Source organism: Moschus berezovskii, chromosome X, assembly GCF_049115385.1.
Source record: "Moschus berezovskii isolate FMDL1 chromosome X, NW_MosBer_1.0, whole genome shotgun sequence".
NCBI lineage: Eukaryota > Metazoa > Chordata > Mammalia > Artiodactyla > Moschidae > Moschus > Moschus berezovskii.
This window is the reverse complement of record NC_142488.1, coordinates 138,267,701-138,275,847: the sequence shown is the minus strand read 5'-3', so window position 1 is coordinate 138,275,847 and position 8,147 is coordinate 138,267,701. Positions and strand designations below refer to the sequence as shown.

The 8,147-nt window shown below is 39.0% G+C and overlaps 1 non-coding gene across 1 annotated transcript; it reads right to left on the bottom strand.

Moving 5' to 3' along the window:
- Positions 1-4,443: 4,443 nt before the first annotated feature.
- Positions 4,444-4,551, bottom strand: LOC129535294 (U6 spliceosomal RNA). Its single transcript, XR_008681572.2, has one exon. It is a non-coding gene; the product is annotated as a U6 spliceosomal RNA (small nuclear RNA).
- Between the last annotated feature and the right edge of the window lie 3,596 nt (positions 4,552-8,147).

Sequence of the window (8,147 nt, the reverse complement as noted above, 5' to 3'; positions counted from 1 at the left end):
TTGTAAGTAAAACTTGAACTGATCTTAACATATTTAGTGACAAAATCTAGCTATCACTTATGTGAGTCTTTCAATGGCCTCTTTGTCTAACATGTAATCATTTAAATTTGGATGTGGTTTTCAACCTGAATATTGATATGTCTGATTAAAGGCTATTGCTCCAAACCCACTAGGTTATTAGGTAATATGTTATATGTAATATATGCTCTGTGTTACTTCCTGATATCTAATATTTTATTTCTGCACATCTTGTCCTAAGTGGTTTAGATAACTTACCCATAGCATGTGATAATATACAGGAAGACCAAAGAACATGGCATGTGTCTGGGGCAAAATGTGAAATGGTCATAAAAGAAGCTGAAAACATAGGGATAGGAAAGGCCATGCAGATCTTTGTACATCATATTAAGAAATGTGATACTTAGATTAAATCCAGTGATACTTTTTGTTTGCTTTTTATAGATAAATTTTTATTCCTATTCTGTAATCAGTGAACCTGAAACTCAAACAGGGTAACTAACTTGCCCAGTGCTACACGCCTAATAAATGGTTGGTTTCTCATCTAGGTCAAATAATTCTAGAGATCTCAATCTTAACTATAACAATGTAGTGCATAATAATCAGTGTGGATTGGCAAATATTTTACCTGTTATGTATGAATAGTATATTTGTGTGTGTATATGCATTTTTATTTGCTACTATTTTTTTTTTTTTTACAAATTTAGGGATGCATAATTTGCAAACAGAAAATTATATATGTTCTGCCATGAAATTGTCTAACAGTCTACGTAATGAAGAGTTTGATCACCCACACTCTATACCCATCTCTGGGTAATCATAAGATCAGTTTCTATTACTGTAGATTAGTTTATACTTTTTAGAACATTTTATAGATGGAATAATAATATATATAAAGGGATAAACCATATATATGTGTGTGTATACATATATAATTTCTTTTTATTACTGAGTGGTATTCCACTCTCTTCATAAATTGTAGTTTATCTCTTCACTTGTTGATGGACATTGCTTCCCCCCACCCCCTTAGTTTTTAGTCATAAAATAAAGCTGGTGTGAATACTTATGCACAGTCTTTGTATGGCTATATGTTTTCAGGTGTTTTTTTTTTTTTTTCAATTAAACACTTCAAGATAAAATGGCAAGTTTGCATGGTAGATGTATGTTTAACTCTAAACAAGAAACCACACTAAAAATGCTATGCAAAGAGATTTGATCACTAGTATTTTCCACTGCTCCACCCTTACTGACACTGTCGGTCTTTTTGGTTTTACCCATTGTAAAGTTGTGTAGTGGTATATTGTTGTGGTTTACTTTGTACTCCCATGATAATTAATGATGTTTAATGTCTTTTCATGTGTTTATCAGCCATTTGTATGTCTTTCATGAAGCACTTATTTAAATATTTTGCTGTTTTTATTGGAATGTTTGTTTTCTTATTACTGAGTTGTAGAAATACTATTTTAAATGTTTGCTTCAGGGTTTAGGCTCAGATTTAATGGGTGGTTCAAGTATAATTTCAATTTTCTTAGCATTTGCTACATGGCGTTGGACTTGTACTAAGCACAGATACTTTAGGGTTAATGCTGAGACTTGTGTGGCTCCATGTGCACTGAAGGGTTTCTGTTTTTCTGGTTCTATCTCTTTTATTTCTTCCTTGCTCTCTATTTTGCTGAGTTTCCTTTACTTGGTTCATCTGGAAAGTTGGTGTGATTTCTATTGGAGTTTCGGTTTCCAGCCCAGTCCTTGAATAAGGTCTTTAGAGCAAAGTTGAAGGAGAAGGGAGGAGGAGAGGGGAGGGAAGAAAGAGAGGTGAAAGAGATCTCCACAGAGATCACCTCTCCAAGTTTTGACCTGTCTTCATGATCCACCTAGTTGATCTTTGTGCTCTGTATATGATAGTGTTTTTAATGACAGAACTGAGAGATGGCATTGGCCTGGACTAGGGTTCGGAGAAGGCAATGGCAACCCACTCTAGTACTCTTGCCTGGAAAATCCCATGGGCAGAGGAGCCTGGAAGGCTGCAGTCCATGGTGTCAGTAAAAGTCGGACACAACTGAGCAACTTCACCTTCACTTTTCACTTTCATGCGTTGGAGGAGGAAATGGCAACCCACTCCAGTATTCTTGCCTGGAGAATCCCAGGGACGGGGGATCCTGGTGGGCTGCTGTCTATGGGGTCACACAGAGTTGGACAAGACTGAAGCGACTTAGCAGCAGCAGCAGCAGCAGTACAATTGCTACTGTGGATGGTGACTGCAGCCACAAAATTAAAAGATGCTTGCTCCTTGGAAAAAAGCTATGACAGACCTAGATTGCATATTAAAAAGCAGAGACACCATTTTGCCAACAAAGTTCCATATAGTCAAAGCTATGTTTTTTTTCCAGTAGTCATGTATGGATGTGAGAACTAGACCATAAAGAAGGCTGAGCACTGAAGAATTGATGCTTTTTGCTGGAGAAGACTCTTGAGAGTCCCTTGGACTGTAAGGAGATCAAACCAGTCAATCCTAAAGGAAATCAACCCTGAATATTTATTGGAAGGACTGATGCTGAAGCTCCAAAACTTTGGCCACCTGATGTGAAGAGCTGACTCATTGGAAAAGGCCATGAGGCTGTGAAATACTGAGGGCAAGAGAAGGGCACAACAAAGGATGGGATGGTTGGATGGCATCAATGGACATGTTTGAGCAATCTCCGGGAGATGGTGAAGTACAGGGAAGCAGGCATGCTACAGTCCATGGGGTCACACACGACTCAGTGACTGAACAACAATTGCTGCATCAATATGTGTGTGTATGAAATTTAGTCTCCTGGGTACCATATTGGGGCTGGAATGATATGATAACCATCCTTACTCTGTAAAGAGCAAGTGGCCATGGAATTTTTGCTAATAACAAAGGATCATTTCAAAGTTCGAGAGCCTGAGAAAGAGGAATGAACCAAGGAGCATCTCATACCTAGCTTAATTTAAGCCTTTTTCTCGATTTATTCATTACTTTATGTCTTTACTTTGAAAAATAATATCAGTCATTTCACAAGAAAACTACACAGATTTCTTTTAAATCTCTAAAATTTTAATATAATACATTTAAAAATCAAGAAATTATGTGAAGGGGAGGCAGGATCAAGCTGTGTTTTGTTTTTGTTTCTTTTTTTTGGTATTTTGTAGTTAATGTGTCATCAGTTGGAAGGTTAGTTTCTACACAGATTAAATCGTTGTATCAAAACTAGAGTCTGTTTAGCAAGGTCTTTAATATGTATTAATGCCTGAGAAGCACTTCAAGTATATTAAAAATTCTTAATCTTAGTTTCACATAAAAATCATCTGAGGAAATTTTTAGAACTTCTAATTCTCAGGATGCATCCCAGACCAATTAAATCAAATTTTGAATTAAGGGATCCAATTATTGGTATATTTTAAATATTCCCATTTGGTTCCATTATATAGTCAAATTTGAGGGGCACTCCTTTACAGTATCTTAACATATCTGTTGCCTCAGAAGATTTATGTGAGTGGGACCAAAATATCACCCCCAAATATGCCTCATTGGCATAAGGATTATTTTAGCCTGATTATTTTTAAGAAACAGCAGACGTAGGAAAAACTCTGAAAACTTAGTAGAAGCAATCCTTTTGTAAGAGCTATTTGCATTTATAAGGAAAATCTCCATTTGTAAGGGTGTCTTGGACTTTACATTTCTAGAATCGCTTGTTAATGCAGAGGCCAAGGATTTAAATCTGCATAACAGCCTTTACTCTTGTTTACTGTGCTCTTCTTGTTCACCTCCTATAACTGGGCTCCCTTCCCACAGCCCCCAACATCTTATTTTGTCTTTAGCTGGAGATGGTATTTAAGATGATGACTTGGACTGTTTCAGGAATTATCAATTTTCTTGGGTCTTTCCCATGTATACAGGAGTGAAAAATGTTATTAAAATTCTGTTTGTTTTTCTCCTGTTAATCTGTCTCTTTATTATAGGGAGGTCTCAGCCAAGAACCTAGAAAGGTAGAGTGGAAATGATCTTTCCATTCCCTTATATGACAGAGTTCTATCTTTAAATTCAGAAGCAGTTATCGGAAAGTTAACTTGTCTAGATGACTGAAAAGTGATTATTTAAAAAAATTATTTTATTGAAGTATAATTGATTTATGTTAATTTCTGCTGTACAGCCAAGTGATTCAGTTATACATATATATGTGTGTATATATATACATATACACACATATATATTCTTTTTCATAACTTTTCCATTATGTTTTATCACAGAATATTGAATATAGTTTCATGGACCTCATTGTTTATCCATTGTATATATAATAGTTTGCATCTGCTAATCCCAAACTCCCAATCCATCCCTCCCCTATCCCTGCTCTCCTTCTTGGCACCCAGGAGTCTGTTCTCTATGTCCATGAGTCTGTTTCTAAAAATACAGAATGCTTCATGAATTAGCCTGTCATCCTTGTGCAGGGGCCATGCTAATTTTTTTTGTATTGTTCCAGTTTTTAGTACATGTGTTGCCAAAGCAAACAATTGCTGAAAAATGATTCTCAATCTAGAACATTATTTCACAAATACTGTATGGTCCAGTGACCATCTGCATAAGAATTTCCCATGCCTATAAAATCCAAATACTGCGGTCTTATCTCAAACCAAAACAACCAAAGTCTTTTGGGATAGAGTTCAGAAAAGGAAATTTTTTAAAAAGTTGTACTAGGTAAATCATACGTACATTAAAATCTGAGTGGTCAAAGTTGTGCTTTACTGTGAAAATAAATGAGCTTGAATTGTATTTTTATATTGCATGAGATATACCGTACATTTTTACAATGCTGAATGAGATCTTTAACAATTACCTTATGGATTTGCTTTGTAGCAAGTTGTGAATTGTGAGCCTGCTCAAACTGTTGGACTTGTCTGTGAGCTAATAATGCGGTGATTTATTTAATGATTTGCTCATTTGTTTGGATGCTGATGTCTTTTCATCTGTAAGATTGCACCAGCTGGTTCTGATTAGGAATTATTACATGAAGTGCTTTGTTTGTGTTGAAATGTCATTATATTTATGATATTTATTAGCACTTCATATTTTGTATGTGAACATGTTCTGCAGAATTACTAGTATTTCAAAGGCTTCAAGTATAATTTGAGTACTTATTAATTTAAAATTTGACACTTCCAATAGAGTTAATATGCTTGCTTTTATTTTGACTCCTAATATTGAGGCAAATAGTGACTTTTTTCTTGAACTATTCATTCTGTTGCCCTGAAACACGTAGTATATCAGGTATTTCTCCAGAAAAGATGGGTTTGTCAGGCAAGTGTATTCTCCTCGGTTCGTTCTTGTCCCAACAAAAATTTGAAGCGATGGATGTTAGAGCCCTCCACGTGTCATAGCTCTCCGGCAGACCATGTTATAGCTTTCGGGTCTTGGAGAGACCATATTATAGCTTTTAGACAGATCAGTGTTACAGCAACGTGTTACAGCTCTATTTTATTTAAAAAATAACGGGAAAATCCATCCTCGAGGTGTGAGGGCATGCCAACCCAAAGACACGAAGAGAAGAGAGTGGGGGAGTGTGCCAGCGTGCAGGAGAGAGAGACCCCCCAGCCCTTTGGCTCCTCTTTTTATATGTTTTTTCCTCTCCCTGTGCCTGCCCTATGTAAATTGGGCTAGCCAGGAGTGCTGTTTGTTCTAGCTGAGGTCCTCACTCTGGTCCTCAGACCTTCCTTTGTTCTATTTCCGTGGGCTTTTCGTTCCTTATCTTTTAGCTACCGCCATTCTGGACTCCTGTTTCCTATTCTAACTACCTAACATTCCCCCCTCAAGAAATGGGAGGCCCAATTCTTTTGAAATAGGAGTGCCGAGGTCTTTCTGGCTACTTCCTGCTGAACTGGGATGGCCAGGGGCATTGGGCCTCCCACTCTTGTTAGTCTCAGTCTTTACAGTGGTGTCCATCTAAGGGTGAGTGATATTTTTCGTGGTTGGCTATAGTTTTATATCTTTGTTGAACTGGCACTGCATTTTGTAGCTTGTTGACCTGGGCAGACAAAACAGATTAGACAATTGGTAATACATGGAACAATCATAAGCAGCATCAATATGGCATAACAAGGACTAGTAGGGGCATTAGCCAATTCCAAATTCCCATCGCCAGGATGGCTCAAGTCCCTCCTTGTTCAGGGATCAAAAGATCTATCTCCTGTCTGTTTTGGAGTACAGTCCTAACCAAGCTGTGTTGGCACTTTAGAGCTGTCCTGAGAAATCTTATTCCCAGAAACTAGATTTGGGGGATGTTTATTAGAATGACACTCATTTGTAGTTCTGAATAGGTATCTGAGATCTCCCAGGGGCTCACAGGTATATTGAGAGTCCTATTTTTTTTTTTTTTCCCGTGGTTGACTTGTGAGTAGTGAATCCAGGAGTCATGTCCTGGTACCTTGACTGCTGTGGGGGTAGAAAGTATTACAGGGTAGGGGCCCTTCCATTTGGGCTGGAGTTGAGCCTTTGGGGACCCATATTTCCAGACTTTAATTAGAACTTGAGTCCCTGGAGCAAATAGTGGTGACTCCTTAGAATCTTTTGGGTCCTGGTTCACACCCCACAAGTGTATATCCTGTTGGCATTGCCCAATGGCCATGGTATAAGACTGGAGGGTATGAATCTCTGAATCTAGGAAGAGGTCATTGAAATAAACAAAAGGTTTCCCATATAACATCTCATAAGGACTAAGACCAACCTGTTCCTTAGGGGCAATATGGGTAGGGAGGAGAGCTATTGGTAAAGCCTCCTTTTTATTGTTGATTTTAAGAATTGGCTGGGTCTTTCTACTTTTCCTGAAGACTGAGGCCTCCAGGCACAATGCGGATAATAAGTAATGCCCAATGCTTTAGAGACCTTTGGGTGACCTTAGAAGTAAACGATGTCCCATTGTCCCTTTGTAATGACCTGGGCAGACCAAATCTTGGAATGATTTAATGGAGCAGTTTTTTTGTTTTACCATCTCCTCAGCCTTCTCAGTCCAGGTTGAAAAGCCTTCAATCCATCCTGTGAATGTATCTATCATGACTAATAGGTATTTATACCCTTGAGAAACTGGCATCTGGGTGAAGTCCATCTGCCAGTCCTCTCCTGGGTAGGCCCCACGTCTTTGGAAGGTCTGGGCCAGCAGGAGTCTTTGAGCTCCTTGGGGGTTGTTTAATTAGAAGGGGGACAAGAGAAGACCAGTTGCTTTATAGTGGTTTGGAAGCCTGTTTCTCTGAAGGACCTTTCTAGTAATCTTTGGAGGGCCTTTCCCCCTAAATGAGTGGTAGCATTTAATGAGTTAACCAACTTCCATTGGAGGTTTCCAGGCAGAAAAAGGAGTCCCTCCTTTTGCAACCACCCCATATGATCTTCTTGAAAGCCCTCACTCTTAGCTTTAAGAGTCTCACCTTCAGTATATGAAGAAGTTTCTGGCAAATTCGTCTGTGGAACTAGCGTGGCAACCCCTATTGAGTCATTGTTCTGTAATGCTGCTCTCTTAGCTGTGTGATTAGCTGCTTGGTTCCCTTGTGCCACTTCCGTGTTCCCTTTTTGGTGTCCTTTAGAGTGGGAGACTGCAACCTCAGTGGGCAGATGGACTGCCTCCAAGAGTCTAAGAATTTGATCACCATATTTGATTGGGGACCCTTGGGTGGTCAAGTGGCCCCTTTCTTTCCAAATAGCAGCATGTGCATGTAGCACCAGAAAGGCACACTTGGAGTCAGTGTAAATGGCTATTTGTTTTTCCTTTTCCCAGTTGTAAAGCTCGAGTCAGGGCTATGAGCTCAGCTAATTGGGCTGAAATACCTGATAGCAGGAGCTTAACCTCTATGGTCTCAAAATTGGAGACTACTGCATACCCAGCTCTTCTTTTTCCATCCAAGACAAAGCTGCTTCCATTGGTGTACCAGATTTCCTCAGGATTGGTCAGAGGATCTTCTGACAATCCCTCTCGGGGTTTTGTCCAGTGGTCCAAGGTTTCTAGACAAGAGTGAAAGGGGAGAGAGCCCTCGGGGGTAGGCAGGAGGGTGGCTGGGTTAAGAACCTCACAAGGGGACATAGTGAGGCATGGATTTTCCATCAGCACTACTTAATATCTGAGGAT